The 19126-nt window shown below is 38.1% G+C and overlaps 1 long non-coding RNA gene across 1 annotated transcript in view; it reads left to right on the top strand.

Moving 5' to 3' along the window:
* LOC140480454 (uncharacterized) overlaps window positions 1–15256 on the top strand; it is a 51685-nt gene extending 36429 nt beyond the window's left edge. The window contains exon 4 of the long non-coding RNA XR_011961298.1: window positions 14973–15256. This is a non-coding gene — a long non-coding RNA (uncharacterized lncRNA). The remainder of the gene's footprint in view (window positions 1–14972) is intronic.
* The last annotated feature ends 3870 nt before the right edge of the window (window positions 15257–19126 follow it).

The following is a 19126-nucleotide window of genomic DNA, read 5'->3' as shown; positions in this document are numbered from 1 at the left end:
TTTTAAAACAAAATGTGAGAATTTCACCCTTGATAAAGAAATAGTGTAAGAATGAACAAGTGTGGAAGGATAAACTTAACAAGTACAGGCTAGTTGGTCTAACTTAATGTTTAAAATTGTCAATACCTGTGCAAATGTGGATCAAATAAGAAAATTCAACATGAATTTGTTAAAATAAATTGTGTTTAACTAAACATTTTTTTAATGAAGTGATAGTGTTGATAAGGACAATGTAGCTGCTGTTAAGTATATGGACTTCCAAATGGCTTTGATAAAGTCACACATAATAGGCTTGTCAGCAAAGACATACATATGGAATAAAAGCAACATTGGTGGCAATGGACATGAAGTTGGATAAGTGTCAGGAAATGGAAAATATCAGTAAATTCCCATGTTTCAGAACGGAGGAAGATCATATTCTCCAGGAGTCAGTATTGAATTTCTGTTTTACTTGGTGATATGATTTGGACAGGGGTTGGTTAGCTCAGTTGACAGGACAGCTGGTTTGCAATGCCCAGTGGGTTTAATTCCCACACTGGCTGATGTGACCATGATGAACTCTGGTTCTCAAGCTTTCACCTCACCTGAGTTGTGATGATCCTCAGGTTATACCATCACCAGTTATTTCTCTCTAATGAGAGTATATCACTATTGTCTGATAAGACTATGCTGACTTTAGACATGCAGACAAAAAGGGGGCAGAAAAAAATTACAAGAAAGACTTCCATCATCAGAACAGACTGGAGAAGCTGGAGTTGTTCTCGTTAGAGAAGATAAAGTTGATAATTTAGTAGGAGTGAATAGAAATTTAATAGAAGTGTTCAATATATTAAGAGTCTAGTCAGAGCAGATAAAGAGTAATTGTTTCTAATAGTAGATTGGTCAAGAACTAGAGGACACAGATTTTTTGGGAAAAGAATCAAAGGCAACAAGAGAACATTGTTTTTAACAAATGGTTAGGATCTGTGATGCATGGTTTGAGAGGGTGGTGAAGGCAGATTCAGCTGTGACCTTCAAAAGTAAACTATACATTTAAAACTATTATAGGAAAAGGGTAGGACAAACTGAATTGCTCTTAGAGAGGGCCAGTACAGGCTTGATAGGCTAAATGATCTCCTCTGTGCTGTAAACATTCTGTCATCCCAATTTAAGACACTGAGGTCTAGCAATCATGTTTACTCCTGGAGACAAATACTGCAATAGTCTTCCTGTTAAGACTTCTAATCTACTTAGCACACATTTTCATACACTGTACAAACAGATGAAACCAAATCTGTTTTGAAGTATTCTCACATAAGGTGTGCTTTAGGATTACCATTTGAATCCTCGCTCAGACAGATCAACTACTCCAATCAGCTTGAAATCCGAGTTACCCAGTGAACTTAATAGGCCCTTGGCATATCTGAGCCTGTTATCTGATTGAAAAAAGAAAATCAAAAGGTAAACTTCAGCGTTCATGGAATGGAAGACAAATGAGATGTCATAATTATCAAAGTGGCTAATTTAGAAAATTAAGCTGTTCACATAGGTGACATAATTACTTGTCACAATCACTCTCTTCTTCTCATTAATGTTCTTCCTTCCTGGCACATAATAATATGAGGGTATAATACCTTTTTAGTCATTTCTATTTTTGACATAAACATTCTGAGTTTGCAATCAATTTGCAGTAGGGCTCTTTATTCTTTATCCTTTCCTTATGGTCTTAATTTCATTTTTTTCTCCAATATGTTTCCTGACTTTTTAACAAAAATCTGATTGTTTTTGTTTTGTTCATCTCTTATTCTAGCTTTTGTTCTCCCCTCTGATTTCCAATTGATTATCTGACACATACTATATTCCATTGGTATTTATTGTTCTCAATATTTGAATATTGGTTTCAGAAACGGTGTCATTTAAGGGATCTAGCAGCAGTGCTGACATTCATATTTTTTTTATGAGTCCTTACATGTAGAGAATTATTAGGGACAATTTCTGGGAAGGAAAATGAGTCTGGTTTGTAATGCATGTTTGCAAGACATGACATTGTAAATGGGCAAGGTTAAACATTTTGGATTAAAAACATGACTGTGAGATTGATTAGGGACCTGCAGTCTTGTAAAGATGGAAGGAAAAGGCTGACATGACTTATAGTTTGCTGAATTCAGAGAGATTACACTGATGTCATTCATTTGAAGAGATAGTTCATCCTGAATGCATACATTGTAACTGTAATTTGTAAATTTCAAGAAAATAAACATGTCTAACCAGTTGTATGTGCGCTGAACACTGAGAGAAGCGGAGAATGGCTAGACTTCTCTGCAAGGTTTGTATGTGACAAAACAATCACGTCACAGCTACTTTCTGATGTTTTGTTCAATATGCAGGTCATCCATAAATCAAAAAAACATTGTAAGAGAGACAGTTTTATTTAATATTATTTATTACCTGTTTATAAACTGGCAATGGTGAAAAATGTGTCAGATCTTGAAATCTTGCAACAAATAGGATTACAGTATATTTCATTTTGACCACACAAAGTATTGCATCAAATAATACAAGGAAGCAACTCAAATTCTGCTTCACCGGTTCTTGGAGAATAATATGGATCAAGGCTTGAAAATGGATATCAATATTAATACATACTTCTATCTCCCTGTTTGAGTACTATGGTCAATGTAATTTTGTAATTACATAAGATAATTTTTAAGCAACAAATTATTGCGAACCATGCTGTAATAATGCTGAAATGATATGAGTTGTTTCGTCCTACTTATTTATAAACCTAATCGCTTATCGTGCAATTTTAAACAGATTGCAGTGTTTCTGTGGTTCTTATTGAGCTCTAGCAGAATAGTTGGTGTTGGTTTGTGCTCAAATTACAGGCTGACAATCAAATGGTTTCCAGTTAGTTTTTGGTGAATTATATAGATCACAAAGAGTTAAATTGCAGACCAATTTGAGTCACAATTCAACAGCCATAGTTTGTAATGCGTGTCTCCTAGCAACTAGAAATCTGAGCTCCTTTTTATTGCATTTCATTGTGCTTCAGAAATTCTTGCTGTTGACTGCATCTTTAGTCATCTCACTTTTGATGGGCCCCAAAAACTAGTTTAAAATTAATTTTAACAAAGGTGATTTTTAATATGAAAAATATTGCTGAAAATGTAAAATATTTCTTTGGAAACTAGAGGATGTCACATTAATGTGTCAAAAACTTTTTTTTCCCTATTTTGATATTCTGCAATGAGGACACCTTATGTGGTTTTGTAATGTCTGAGCAATGTTTAGAGTTCTGGAAATTACATTAACACCCAGTTGGAGAAATGCATGAAATAATAATCAAAAATGCTTTTGTTAAAAATGTGTAATTTTTTAAGACAATAACCAACAGCACTTGATACATCATCCTTACGTTTTTCAAATGACTTCCAACAATCTAAAAGTTAAGGTTTGTTAACTGCATTTTGACTTGTGCAAGAAAAATATATCTTAAATATATTTTGGATTATGCAGGTTACCCAGAGCAAATGGACTTTGAAATCAGGTGGTAGTTGTCTCACAATGTCTGAAAGTTAATAAAGCAAAAAATGTGTTCATATGGCATTCATTTGTCTTCTCTTCTAACAAATGCATCATTGGCTAATATCCCACAGCATAATTTTAAAACATCGAGTTGATTTTAAATTAATTTGTTTATGTCATTATTGAGCAAGAAGAGAAACTTTCAAAATCTCAACTTTCTACCAGTCCATTAAATTTTCTACTGTCACAAATCTTTTAGTGGACCATATTTAAAGTGCGCATGGCTCAGAGATGAGCTATAGCACTGCAGTGTTGATTGTCCAAGGGCTATATTTGTGAGCAGCATCACTGGTAGGTGGAGCAATGAGTTTGCATGGACACGTCCCTATCTTCACAGAATGGAAACAATCTCTGGAACATCCTTGTCAATGTAGGAATTCTTGTCTGTGATGCCCTCAGAATAATGCTGGAAAAATTACAATGTTTCCAATTTGCATTTCAATGTTAAGTTGGTGGGTTTTTTTGTTTGAAAAACATCTATTTACAAAGGGTAAATAATATTTGCACTTTTGGGGGTAACTGTTTTGTTTGTTGTTGTTGGACTTGTTTTATTTATCTTGGTGCTGGATTTGTTTTGTTTGTGACGTGTGTTTAGCACATTAACTCACTGCCAACACACAGGAATGAACTGGCCGTTACCAGAGGTATACTGACTCAACCAAAACTCCTGTTGCTGGAGACAGGCATCAGGAGGAGTCATTCACTTGTGCAGATGGCTCTCAATGGCCATCTTGAATGTTAGCCTATATTGGGAATATAGACATTCTCTCTCTTCAAGTGTAAGTCACCTGTATACATGCTGCTGTCTATATGCAGATGTGCATCTGACCATTTTTGCAACTTACCATCTTCCATCGATAGTTACAGTATTTGCAAATAAACCAAGAATATTTAAGACATTCAAGTAAAATCCCAGACCAGTTAGGGTAACACATAATGAAGAATTATTCTCCCACCCGAATGTGATCAAAACCAGTCCAGCAGATCACACAGGTCCTGACCAAAAATAAAACAAAGAACTGCAAATACTGGAAATGTAAAGTGAAAACAGAAACATTGACTCTTTTTTTCTCTGTGTACAAGACCTGCTGAGTTTCTACAGCGCTTTACATCTTCGCCCTGATCTAATGTACCCTCACCTTAACGTCCTTCCACCTATCGCATTCCCAACACCCCTCCCCCAAGTCCCTCTTCCCTACCTTTTATCTTAGCCTGCTTGGCACACCTTCCTCATTCCTGAAGAAGGGCTTATCCCGAAACATCGATTCTTCTGCTCTTTGGATGCTGCCTGACCTGCTGCGCTTTTCCAGCAACACATTTTTCAGCTCTGATCTCCACCATCTGCAGTCCTCACTTTCTCCTACCTTATATCTTTGTCCAGTGCAGGGTGATCTCTGCCCTGAAATAATTCCAATTTACTCTCAGGGAAATCTTCTAAATTGCACCTTCCTTAAGTCCCTTCTTTCCTTAGGCAAGTTGTAACAGATCATCCAATAAAGTCATAGAGTCAAGGAGATGTACAGCATGGTAACAGACCCTTCGGTCTAACCTGTCCATGCCGACCAGATATCCCAACCCAATCTAGTCCCACCTGCCAGCACCCGGCCCATGTCCCTCCAAACCCTTCTTATTAATATACCCATCCAAATGCCTCTTAAATGTTTCCATTGTATCGGCCTCCACCATTTTCTCTGGCAGCTCATTCCATACCCATACCACCCTCTGTGTGAAAATGTTGCCCCTTAGGTCTCTTTTATATCTTTCCCCTCTCACCCTAAACCTATGCCCTCTAGTTCTGTACTTCCTGACCCCAGGGAAAAGACTTTGCCTATTTACCCTATCCATGCCCCTCATAATTGTATAAATCTCTATAAGGTCACCCCTCAGCCTCCGATACTCCAGGCACTCCAGAAGACTCTTCCAAATATGAATATGCAATCTATGGACATATAAAGAAACTGGGTTTGTTTTGAAAATAAATCTGTTGTCATGTTCTTAGTATATGAGTATTAGGACAGTACATTATTTGCTTACATTCGCTATTTCTGTGTATTCCTAATTTATTCATCTAAAAATTTGACAAGACCTTTGAGGGCAGCACTATGGAGAAATGGCAATGCAATCATTGCTTTGGCAAGCCAATAAACAATGTTCCAAATCCTGCAAAAGGAGTCATTTCATTAATCAAGCAGGTACTTATAGTAACACAACTGAGAAACATAAGACTCTAGAGGTGGAACTCAGTGCAGCCCTGCCAGGAGTACCCCAAAAATAAACGTGCAACTAAAGAGGTTATCTTGCACAACTGATAACAAGTGAGCAGCATTTTCTTAAATGCCACCTCTGGGATTGATCTTTTTATTATATCCTAGTTTTGAGGCCTTGCAGGATGCTCAGAAACCTATAGCTGCTCTCAGCATTCCCATAGCTTGGTGCGAAGATAGCATCGGCAGGTTGACGAAAGATGAATACTAATGAAGCATTAAGTGTGTAGGCTCCTAGTAGTTCAGCCAATGATGCTCTGAAAGTCCACATCATGGTCCCTGCTGGTTAATGAAAGCTCTGTATGATAAAGGATGGCAACAAACTTTCCATTTTCTTAAATTAGCATGAACTTCCATGATAAAGGTATATATTCTTCTTCCTTTCTAAAGCAAGTAGTCTAAATGAAACATCAAATAAATATTTTCAACACCATCTAAACTCCAAAGAATAAAACATTTACTTGAGACTTTTGAGCTATGCAGTCATTTATACTGTTGCTCGCAAATGGCACAATATTCCACAGTTAACTCTGAGAATCCTCCAGGGGATAGATTTTTGAATTTTGTGTGAAAAAAACTATAAAGTGTTCATCCTAATTTATGCTTGGAATTAATCAAGTGAATTTGGACTATCAGTTTAGGAGGAAGAAGTCCCCAAGTATCTCTCAATCAAATTACCTCTCCATGACAATCTTGAACCAAGGGAGAAATATGCCTCCCACTAAAGATGCAATATGACGCACCAGCATTAAAAAGAAATTAATTTAACACAACCTATCTTTATTAAAAATATATTCCCTACCATATGCTTTCATCATCAAAATCAGTATACATTGTCTTCTGACTCTTTTTCCTCCACCAATTCACTGCTTTCAGAATATTATTAATCACACTTAGAATATAGAACATAGAACAGTACAGTACAGGCCCTTTGGCCCTCAATGTTGTGCCGACCTTTTATCCTACTCTAAGATCGGACTAACCTACATACCCTTCATTTTACTATCTTTCATGTGCCTATACAAGAGTTGCTTAAATGTCCCTAATGTATCCAAATCTACCAATACAGCTGGCATCGCATTCCATGCACCAATCACACTGTGTGAAGAACCTGTCTCTGACATCTCGTCTAAACGTTTCTCCAATCACCTTAAAATTATGCCCTTTTGTAATACCATTTCCACCCTGGGAAGTGTCTGGCTATCCACTCTATCTCTACCTCTCATCATCTTGTACACCTCGATCAAGTCCCCTCTCATCCTCCTTTGCTGCAATGAGAAAACCCTAGCCCCCTCAATCTTCCTTCATAAGACATTAACTCCAGTCCAGGTAGCATCCTGGTTAATCTCCTTTGCACCTTCTTCCACATTTTTCCCATAATGAGGTGATTAGAACTGAACACAATATTCCAACCAGGGCTAACCAGGGTTCTATAGAGCTGCAGCATAACCTCATGACTCAAACTCAATCCCCTTGTTAATGAAAGCCAACACACCATATGCCTTAACAACCTTATCAACTTGGGTGGTAACTTTGAGAGATCTATCCCTCTGTTCCTCCACACTGCCAAGAATCCTGACTTTATCCCTGTATTCTGCATTCAAATTTGACCTTTGAAAGTGAATACCTTCAGTTTTCAAGGTTGAACTCCATCTGCCACTTATCAGTCCATTTCTGCATCCTGTCAATGTCCCATTGTAACCAACAACAGCCCTCCACACCATCCAGCACTCCACCAACCTTCGAGACATCAGCAAACTTACTAACCCACCCTTCCAGTTCCTCATCCAAGCCATTTGCAAAAATCACCGAGTAGGGGTCTCATAACAGATCCCTGTGGAACACCACTGGTCACGGGGCTCCAGGCTGAATACTTTCCATCTACCCACACCCTCTATCTTCTGTGAGCCAGCCAATTCTGTATACAGACAGTCAAACCTCCCTGTATCCCCTTGATCCATACTCTATGTAATGTTTTGTGGCTGTTTCCATTGAGACTGAAACATTTGCAATGGGACTAAAAATGTAAATCCACAATTATTTTGAGATTCCTTGAGGCCACCTTTATATCCTCACCCTCACTGTATGGTCAAAATGAATAGGGGGAAATAGGGCCAGGTACTCACCTCATGAATCACATTACACTCCCATCTATTGCCAACTTATTTCCTGTGTTTCAGGAGGTGTGTGAATCATTTACTGCACTCAGGGGAGGCACGCACACAGAGACCTAGCTGTATGTCTTTGGCTTACTGATGGATTCACTAAAGAACACTGATATAGAATCAGGAATGGCCTCCACCTGCCCTTTAAGGATTCTATGATTACATGGCCAGCAGATGTTCATTACAAAAATGATGATTTAGGATCTAGGAGGAGCAGCTATGTTTCTCCATACTCCCCAATGAAACCTTAGAACCGTGGGTCCCCTGTACCTTGGCTTTCCCTCCACACCCTCAACAGTCATCTCTGGATCCCCACAGCACACCAATCTAAAAGTGTCTGAAGTGGGCTGCTTGAATCCCCAGCAACCCTGCTACTTGAAATTTCCCTTGCCCAACTATCAGCTTCAGGAGGAAGCATCAATTCCAAAATGGATTTGAGGCCTAGAGGTTAGACAAAGTGTAGTGCTGGAAAAGCACAGCAGGTCAGGCAGCATCCAGGATGCACTCTTGGTTCTGAGCTCCAGCATCTGCAGTCCTCACTTTCTCCTAGAGGTCAGACACCCACAATTTTGAGGTGCAGGTTGTGCACTGGTGCAGATAAACATCCTGGAGCCACTAATTCCATGCTGTGCTCACAGCCTGAATTAAAATTGGAGTTCTTTGTTTTCATTAAATACTGATTTGTTTGACTGCATTTCAAAGCACTTTTCATTGGTAAGATTTCAATATCAATTGTAACATGCTTAGATGTTTTACAATCGCTAACATTTAAAGATCATTTGCATTTCTGAACAAGTGGAGAAAACTTGGATGGCTGTGGAACATAACTTGCTTGGACTAGGAAGCACAAACCCCTTCCATTGCGGTTGAGATTTTTATACCTGTTGCACAACAATGTAGTTAGTCTGGCTGTCATGCTGCAGTGCACTTGGAAAGACTGGCAATGTACGCTGGGAGTGTATTTAGCTGCCATACTGAATGGTTCTATGATGTGGCTTGAGCATGGCATAAATTAAGCTGTCATTTTTTGGCAGCATGTGCAGTGAGGCGATTTTGCTGTACTGTAACATTTGAGATGACAATTTTCTGCCTTTAACAGTTACTGACAGATTTGTGTGATACAGGCTTGAAGTGTCTGCTTGAGGGGCTGCAGTTAGAAATTGCCCTGTAGGTAAGGTATTGCCTGCATGAGCTAATCAAGCAGACATTCACTGAGATACTTTATGCTTTATCTTTTGTTAGATTTGTTCATCTCAATCAATTGAAGGAACATTTATTTTCCTCAAAGTGTTTTTCATTATGGTTAGATTTCTTAATCAAAATGATGAATACGTAACAAGCTTGAAAGTACAAATAGTCAGTCTACAACCATGATATATGTGCTCATTTTATGTTATTTTTGGAGAAATATTTCTGCAGCAATTATTTCAAATACCATCTGGATCCTGCAGGAAAGTCAATAGCAGCATATAAAGGGACAGCATGACCTTTTACAATATCTTAAACTGCCTCCTTGTTATACTTCATCATTGCTCTTGATTATAAATGTAGGGTTATCCAACTTATGGGAAGGTGCTAATGTTATATATTTGCTAAGGAGCCACATGGAGCTAAAGAAGTAGCTCTTGTAGACAGCAGGGAGTTAAGAACAAGTAAGCAGGTGCAGTGGAATGTCAAGTGTCACTAAAATGAACTTGTTTATTGCTCCATGTGTTTAATTTAAAAACCCATAATAACATTTGGTAACAGCAACTATACTTTCTCAACAAACAGAAGATGGAAAAGAAAGATGCATGCCTGATAAAGACTTCATTCAAAAATAACAGGACAGACAGATGAAGAGGTGATTCCATGATCCAGTATTTTTAGCAGAGAGTTACACCCAGGGAGCACAGTATGGGTGCTGTCCAGGAGTTTATATCCATTAATTTTAATGGATACAAGATCATAGGCTGCTTACCCATGGTGGAGGAGGGGAGGTGGAGGGGTTAATCTTCACCTTCTGAGCCTGGTAGTAATCACTCATCCATTTCAATCCATTGAGTTTAATGAGGTGAAAATTGGGTGGGTTGATATATTAGACAGGTGACTCTCTGAGATACACTCCCTCTGTACAATATTCCCCACTAGGGTGGGCCGGTGGAATCACCCCTTTATTCAAAGCTTCTGGTTTATGCAAAAAGGATGAAGAAATACAAATCTGTCACCCTGAAGTATGTATTAGGGACAGAAAGATAAAACATTCTCTATTCATTTAGGTAAGCAGAGAGATGGGGAATAATTTAATCATGAGAGACATTACAATAGCAGAGCTACACTTTCAAAAGGCCAAAATTGAATCAGACAAAACAACTTGCAGATGGTATTGTTAGAACACACAAAGTATAGGGCAGAGTACTGAAAACATGATGCACTATACAGTGATTTGTGATGGTTGGACTGCAAGATGAAAGGCTGTTGGAAAGGCTTCAGCTTGATTCTGAGTTTACACTTAAAAAGGTAATATAGAGTGAAGCTGTTAAAAATCAACAGGCAGTAGTTTGAACGAGCTAAATGGGCAAATGGATGGCCTGAAGGCACAGGAAAAATCTTAGCAGCCAATTACCTTCTGAAGAAATTTGCAAAAAAATGTACTCACTGATATACTGAAAGCTGGGTTTGCTTCTCCACATATGTTCTGATAGAGTCATGATATAGTGGTTGGTAAAATGAATATTTCTGCATAATATACTCAAAAAAAATAGAATCATCACACTCAGGAAAATTGAACATGAAAATATAACTGCCCAGTGATTGAAACTTTAGAGACAATGGGAATCAGAGAAGTAGATGGCAAAGAAAAATACTCCAAACTGTTCTATAGTTTAGGAATACCTTCTGGAAATACCAGTCAAAGTGAAATACAAGTGCAAAATTATTCTTAATCCTTGTTTGCAGTGCTATCAAGGGTTAAAGAGGAACTTGCCAAAATGGCACAGCCAGTTGTAGTTTCTCAGCTAGAAGCACCCATAAGACTGGCATGCTGACATTTTCATTGTCCAAAATCTAAAGGACACAATACAATGTTGCTTGGATTTGGCTCAGTGCTATGCAAGTACATATTGTCAGAAAGAGTGCCACCATCAGTAGACCAGACATTAAATCAGACTTTAATCCTGCTGGAAAGAGTAAAAGTCTTTTCCAGACTAGATGCCAACTGAAGTTTTTGGCCAACAGTAACTTTGTCAGCCCTGTTAACAATATTTATTTCAGCATTCATGCAATTTCGCTTCAAAACGTAATCAGGATTTCCTCAACTTTGGCATCTTTTCAGAGGATGATGTTACAGTTGTTAGAAGGTGTGATAGATCTAGAATTCATCTTGTTTCAATTCATGAGAAATTTTATAATGTCTCATTTTGTTTGCAACTTTGCTGAGTATTGTAACAATTTAAAATGGCTTCTGATCACTAGATTTTGGGGAAAGGAAACTCTTTCGCATTTGTGAGGGCATTGACCATATTGACATATGAGGCAAGAATTTCCATTCTTAGCGAAGCATGATGCAGAAAGGTTTCAATCAAATATAAACCCAAGCAGAAAAAGGTATGTTGAGACTGCACACCAGTGTTCTTGGTCAGCTGATCAGTCATCACTTTTAATTGCAGTTTTGCTTTTCAGTAGCATTAACCTAATGGAGCAGAGTTGTCATCGATTGTGATTTCATTTGGAGAGTGTCAATTTTAGACTTTGAACCTCCTTTCCTGCACGTATGCTCATTTGTCACAACTTTCTGCTGCAATTAGGGATGTTCCAATAAAAATGAGGACTGATAGCACAATATTTAGTAATTCTGACACATTTTACTAGATTGGAGATGGTGTAAAATACCATCCATTCATCTATATTCCTGCTGGTTGAGATGGAGTTAGGGATTGGTGTCAATTTATTTGACAGTTACCATTGTCAATATTAAGTGGTGTGGTCTGGAACTACTGCCTTTAGACTTAATGAAGTTAATTAAATAATTGTATGATAACTGTTTAAGGTAGCTTCCTTCACTTAGAGCTAATGCATCTTCATCTATGTCCTCAGAAATGACTGGTACTGGTGTAACTGATGTTTATTTACTGAAATACTGGACAATAAAAAAAGACGAGTAATACCAGCTAGGTATTACAGTAAAGGTTATGCTTTTCCTTTTCAGGATTGGCATCATCAAATGATGGTGGGCAGCACAGTGGCTCAGTGGTTGGCATTGCTGCCTCACAGTACCAGGGGCACACTTCAATTCCACACTCGGGTGGCTACCTTTGTGGAATCTGCACAAAGTTCCGTGGGTTTCCTCCGGGACCTCCCGTTTCCTCCTACAGTACAAAGATGTGCAGGTTAAGTGGATTGGCCATGCTAAATGGCTCATAGTGTGCAGTTTATGTGGATTGGCCAGGAGGAATATAGGGATAGGGGAGGAGGTGGGCCAGGTCTTCAGAGGATGGACTCTCTGGGCCAAATACTTCCACACTGTGAGGGATTCGATGAAACCATGTAATAAACTTCCCTCTAAAACTCACTGGGAAGTGCAGTTTTAGCATGTTCAATGTGTAAATAACCATCAGTTCAAGTGGAAACCTTAAATAAAAACTGAAAGAACTGTTGTGCTGTAAATCAGAAACAAAAACAGAAGTTGCTGGAAAAGCTCAGCAGCTCTGGCAGCATCTGTGCAGAGAAATCAGTTCTGAGGAGTGTCACCAGACCCAAAACGTTAACGTTGATTTCTCTTCACAGATGCTACCAGATCTACTGAGTTTTTCCAACAACTTCTGTATTTGTTTCAGGTGGGAACCTTGCTGCTTTCCTGATTTAAGCACCAAACAGTTCAACAACGTTCCCACAATTGTCTTCTTGTTTGTTATTGTGTTTAGCGGAATTAGGGTTGCCCTTTGTTTAGTAACAGACTGAAAGGCATCCTAAAAGCCAAAGATGTTGTTTGAACATTTAATGGTACCTCGTTCTGACTTAGTTGTTTCTGATAAAGTTTACTAACTTTCAGTGCTGTAATAAACACAGATCAGCTGCGTCAATTCTTGTCAAACTAGGAATGTCCTAAGAGAAAGTGTACAATCAAGCTATTGCCGTATTGCTGCAGGGAACAGACCAATGCTTGCCAATCCTGTTTTGCTAATCTTCAGCGTATTCTAATAGATTAGAGCCATAGTGCACATTTTCCATAGCTAACTGAGACAGGTGGCAAACAATTTATGCACCAGGTTTTTTTTAATTTAAGTTTCTGATTCACCTATTCTTTAGTAAACCAAAGGAAGTCTAAATAAAGATTAGGAAATATTAATTCAAGGAAACCATGCAGAGGTATACAAGTGGGGTGCAAACACCCTTAGATCCTTCAAGTAAAACTTTTTGCCACCTCACATTTTAGCTCTGGCAGAGAATCCTCAGTTGAGGAAAATGGTGGACATTTCTGAGACCCAACTCTCTTCCCCCCCCCCTCCATCCGCCATTAGAAGGAGACATCATCAGAACATATGTGGTGGAGACCCAGAGAAACTTGGAGATTTGAATAGGAGTCCTCAGGGTGTGAGGATGTATAGTTCAGGTAACTGTGGGAGTTTGTGGATTTGTAATGGAAATAGATGTTGAGAAATGGAGGATTCAGAGATGGGTGGGGTGAAGGTAAGGACAGTGTGAAAATTGAAAACAAAATTGAAAATTTTTCCAATTCCAGATGAGACGGGGAACCAGCACCGAAGACATCATCGATGTACCAGAGAGAGTTGTGAGTGGGGACCTGAGTAGCATCGGAACAAGGAATGTTCCAAGTACCACACAAAGGAACAGGCATAACTGGGGCCCATGTGGATACCCATGGCCATCTCTCTGACCTGAAGAAAATGAGAGGAGTTTTCAAAGTGTGGACAAGCCTGGCCAGGATGAGAAGGCATCTGCCTGGGCCCCGGTTATGCCTCATAGGGTTGTACCTCATTTTTCAGCAAGCTTTATCTGCTCTTCACATACTCTTCTTCACTTCTTATTGAAGTGACCGTGATCCCCTGACTTGATGCATTGGTAGAGTGCTGAATGTGCCTGGCTTTGAGGTTATACATTGTGTTGAATACAATGAAAATGAGAGTCCGGAGCTGCTTGACCTGATCTGAATCTATCCCATTAGGCACAGTGTTAGTCACACAACATGGTCAAGGCTAGCCTCAATGTGAAAGTGGGACTTCATCTGCACCAGGTCTATACATGGTCACACTTTTCAATATGATGCACCATTCAATTGGTGAAGATGAAGTCGAGTCACTTGCCTTGGTTATTAACCTGTCATATTTTATATCTTATCTGAGAAAACATCTTATGCCAAATCATGTCACAACTCATGATGCAACATATTTTATGTCAACTTAGGTGTTATGCCCCCTTTTGATTGTATCACATTTCACAGAGTAACACATTGCATGTTGTTGTGTCTTTTACATTATGTTACAACAATGAAATTCTTTGAGATTGTTATGTTTTGAGACTGTCTCTGTAATTTAGGATAAAATTAACATGCTACATGTTCTAAAGTATGCCTAATAACAGGCTTTGCTATTAAAGATTAAAGGTAAGCAAGGGTCACTTGCTGAAAGAAAGGTGTAAGATGTTCACATTTGAAGACATTGTAAATACACTAGTAGACTAGCCATTGGCAGCAATAAGTCATCAAAGTCATTGGAAGATGTTAAAAATGTTGGATTGTGAATAGTTGTGCTTTAATCTATCCATTTACTTCTGGGCTAAAAGAGAACTCAAGTCTCAATGGTAGATTACCAGCATTTCTACCTCAAAAGAATATACATGTGATTCACATTGGCATGGAGATGGACAGTGAAAGGGAAAGTGTTTCATAGACATTCTTGAAATCTCAGATACAGGGAGCCTGCTAGGATACTTGAAACAGGGAGCAGCTGGAGACTAAATATCTCTATGGTTCATCATGCAGGAACGTAGTGGGAGCTTGTGCATGGATTGAAAAAAACAAATTTGAGAGGAGTTGAAATCAGGCTAGAATTTCTCCAATCTCTGGGAAGAACCTTCACAATAATGGATGGCTCTGGGATGACATTACCAGGCTGAGAAAAGGAAGGAACAAAAGTAAACCCTTGGGAGCAAAGAATTACTTTGGACAGGTTCTGCAAGTATTCAGTTTACTTAAATCAAGTAGAAAATCTACGATAGTATAAGATATACTTAGGAAATGACTTTGTTAGTTGCTTTAAAAGTAAGTAGCAGCATTGTTTAAAGTACTTGCTTCCTACAAGAGTAATGTTTTGTTGACAGTGCTTTTAATCTGCTTTAGTAAAATAAATATAATATTTTGTCAAATACCATCCTTTGCTGTTGTGGATTGGAATTTTAAATTTCCTTTTATAAGTTATCATTCTGTCCAGAAATTGTAACAATTCAATATATGTCACATTTCAAACATGTTATGTTTCAATTTGTGTTAGATTGAAATTGCAAAATATTTTATATGATATTTGTGTCACAATAATTTTACATCATGTATTCTCACGTAATTTTATGTTGCATCATTTTTATGCTGATTTAGGTCACAATGGCTTGTACATCAGGCCACATCACATTTTCTATTGTGCTACATTTTATATTATGATTGATTTACACTTGCCATGTTTCCCATTGCATCCTATTTAACCTCATAATTCTCCTTTGCACCATGGTTGACTTCACATCACACACGATGGAGCTCAAGCTTTCTTTTACAAAACCTTTCATTATATTTCACACCTTGTTCCACTTTATGCGATATTTTTGCTTATAATTTTTTAATATCACCTTATATGTTGTGTCATGTTTACATCACATTGTATATTATGTCATGCTTTCCTTCAAGTCTAAGATGATCACATTCTCCTTTTTGACATACTTTTTGTCAAGTGATGTTTTATAATGTGTCACGTTTCCATCATGTCTTGTTTGTCAGTGCATCACATTTTCCATTGAGACACCTTTCACATCAAATTTCACGACACATTACATTTCAAGCAGTGTCACATTTTATTTTGCATTGTATTTTGTGCCACATTTACATTTCATTGCATTTTATGGTGCCATGCTTCCCTTGCGTCGAGATGCCTCATGATGTCCATTGTGATAAGTTTATTCTTCATTGTTATTGTGTCCAGGATTCTATCATGTCACATTTTCTAAAACATTACACTTTTCATTGTAATGCCTTTCACACCACTTTTCACATGGTGTCACATTTTACATCACATCTTGTTTTAGACTGTGTTCACAATGTGTTACATTCTGTTAAGTTTTCTCCCTCAACACAAATTATATCACGCTTAATGATATGCTGTCTTTTAATGCCACAAACATTTTCCATCACGTCACAGTGAGGCATTTAGATCATCTCACATATTCTGGTTCTTTATGCATCTCATCACATTTGATGTCACTCATTTTAAGGCATCTCGTATTTTCCATTGCAACAATTTTATATCACGTTTTATATCATGTTACATTTTGCACTATTTCACATTTAATGTCACATTGTTTTTTCACTACAACCTACATTTCACACCACATTTCATTTTAAGTATTTCATATTTTATGTTGTGTCAGGTAACCTAACCTATGATGTATTCCATTGCCTCACGTGTCATGTCATATGCTCTTTTAGGTCACATCATGCTTTCTCTCATGTTATATTTTGAATTATGTCATTATGTGCCTTGTTTACAGTCCCATTTCATACTACATCTCATTTTATTTAGGTTGCATTTTACATCAGTTGGCATGCTGTGGTAATTTATTTCATATTTTACACTGCTGCATGTTTTCCATCAGATAATATTTTCTACCACAAAATCTTTCATGCCATTGTACATTTTAGCTCACATCAAGTGGTTATACAGATAGTGCCATACTTTATATACTTATCTTTTTAATATAAATGTCTTATGCCACATCATTTTGTGTCATATTTTCCAGTGGATCTTGTTCTTCAATGTCATATTTTCCATCTGATCATGGTTTCTGGTGTAATGTGTCTTATGTTGTATCTTATTCTGCATCACATCTTAACCCAGAGCAGACTAAGAATTATTCATTAACCTTGTGTTGGAAATCTCTAAGGTCTCTGACTCTAACTCAGAGTTAGGCACTTTTCCAGAGAGTTCTGCATAGATGATTACATAGCAGTAGATTACTTATTTACAATGTGGAAACAGGCCCTTCGGCCCAACAAGTCCACACTGACTGTCCGAAGTGCAACCCACCCAGACCCATTCCCCTACATTTACCTCTTCACTTAACACTATGGGGAATTTAGCACAGCCAACTCACCTAACCTGCACATGTTTGGACTGTGGAAGGAAACCGGAGCACCCGGAGTGTACTCACGCAGACATGGGGAGAATATGCAATCTCCACATAGACAGTTGCCTGAGGCAGGAATTGAACCCAGGTCTCTGACGCTGTGAGGTAGCAATGCTAACCACCGTGCTGGCCGGAGCTGCTTTGAAATTTCTATATGGTCCCCCTGTGCAATTCCAGTCTATACTGCTGCAATGACCACCTTCCTAATCAGAAGATCTAACCTATGTTGCATCATAGTTTCATGTTTTATGATGATGTACATCACAGTCCGTTGTCAATTTTCCATCATTTCTCATGTCACTTTTCACAGCCAATTTACGTCATGCTACATTTTCAGGTAGGTCTCCTCTTACGTCCCATTTATGTCACATTCAATTTTATATGATGTCATTCTTCATTTTGCAATTTTTGTTATGGAACTCATGGACCATGTTTTAGGTTGCATATTTAACTGTATAATTACAATGGGGCCATTTGGTATTTTTTCTGTGCTGTACCATTAACTGGTTCAGTGAATTGTCACAAGGTTCTTGGAACTTTGCAGCATAACGCCCGAGAGGAGGAATTAAAGGCTAAATTCAAACTTTCTCCTGGGTGCTGTTGCTCTCCTTCCTTGGTTCTAATGTTACAGAAGGACAGTGTAATTGTTTGCATGGAAATCCTGCACCTTTAACTTCCTCCAGCCTTCCACCCTTTAAGGAATTCTGTATGCCTCTAGTCCATTCTCCAGCTCACTTTGCTTCACCATTGTCAGCTAGGCCTTCAGCTAGTTACTCGCTGAAGCTTTGAAATTCCCTCTGCAAACCCATCTTTCCACCTGTCTTTCCTCCTTTAAGATCCTTTGTAAAGCCTAATAAGCTTTGGTTACCTATCCCAACACTTTCTTATTAGGCCCAGCATACATCAGCATTACACTCTTGTGGAGTGCTTTGAGATATTTTACTATGTAATAGATGCTGTACGATTGCAATTTGCTCTTGTTGATCTGCAACTTGCAACACGAAAAAGAAAATACAAACTGCCTTAGAAATAATCCAATAAAGTAAATGTAAAGTTGAAACATACCAAGATATTTGCATTCTCTATCTCACTTTTTATTCCTTAAAGAGCTACCCTCATCACTGATTCTTTGACCAGACTTTTGGTGACCTGTTCAAATAACTCTATTGAGAGTATGGTATTTGATTACAATCCTATAAATCACATTTAGTACATTAAAAGGGAGCTCAAATGCAGTGCATTGTTGTTTAAGACTCAGTGTTAATGGAGACTTCATGAAGATGAATTTCATTGTTGAACCTTCTTTGATAAGCATTTGATTTCAACAGAATAGCAGGTCCAGGAGAATCATTTCAGTCTTCTATAAAAATACTCTCCAAAGCTTTTCTGCCTAATTTTTCTGGCCTATCAGCAATAACCAGGAGCTATAAATACTGATAGGATGTTCTTAAGAATGCACTGATGAATTAGAGAAAAGAATTACCCTCTTCTTGGGCTGAGTTTTATTTGATGACTCCTCACTTGCTTCCTGCCCTGAAGACTTTAAGATTAAACCAGAATGTTAGATTTTCTTACAAAACAGTTTGAAAAACAAATATGACAGAAAATTCATCATCATGAAAATCTATTTCAGTTAATTAGCGGAACTTATAGAGTCAGAGACGTACAGCATGGAAACCAACCCTTCGGTCCAACTCGTCCATGCTGACCAGATATCCCAACCCAATCTAGTCCCACTTGCCATGATTT

Source organism: Chiloscyllium punctatum, chromosome 8 (assembly GCF_047496795.1).
Source record: "Chiloscyllium punctatum isolate Juve2018m chromosome 8, sChiPun1.3, whole genome shotgun sequence".
Lineage (NCBI taxonomy): Eukaryota > Metazoa > Chordata > Chondrichthyes > Orectolobiformes > Hemiscylliidae > Chiloscyllium > Chiloscyllium punctatum.
Note: the sequence above shows the minus strand (reverse complement) of the source record. Positions and strands in the feature narration are given on the sequence as shown.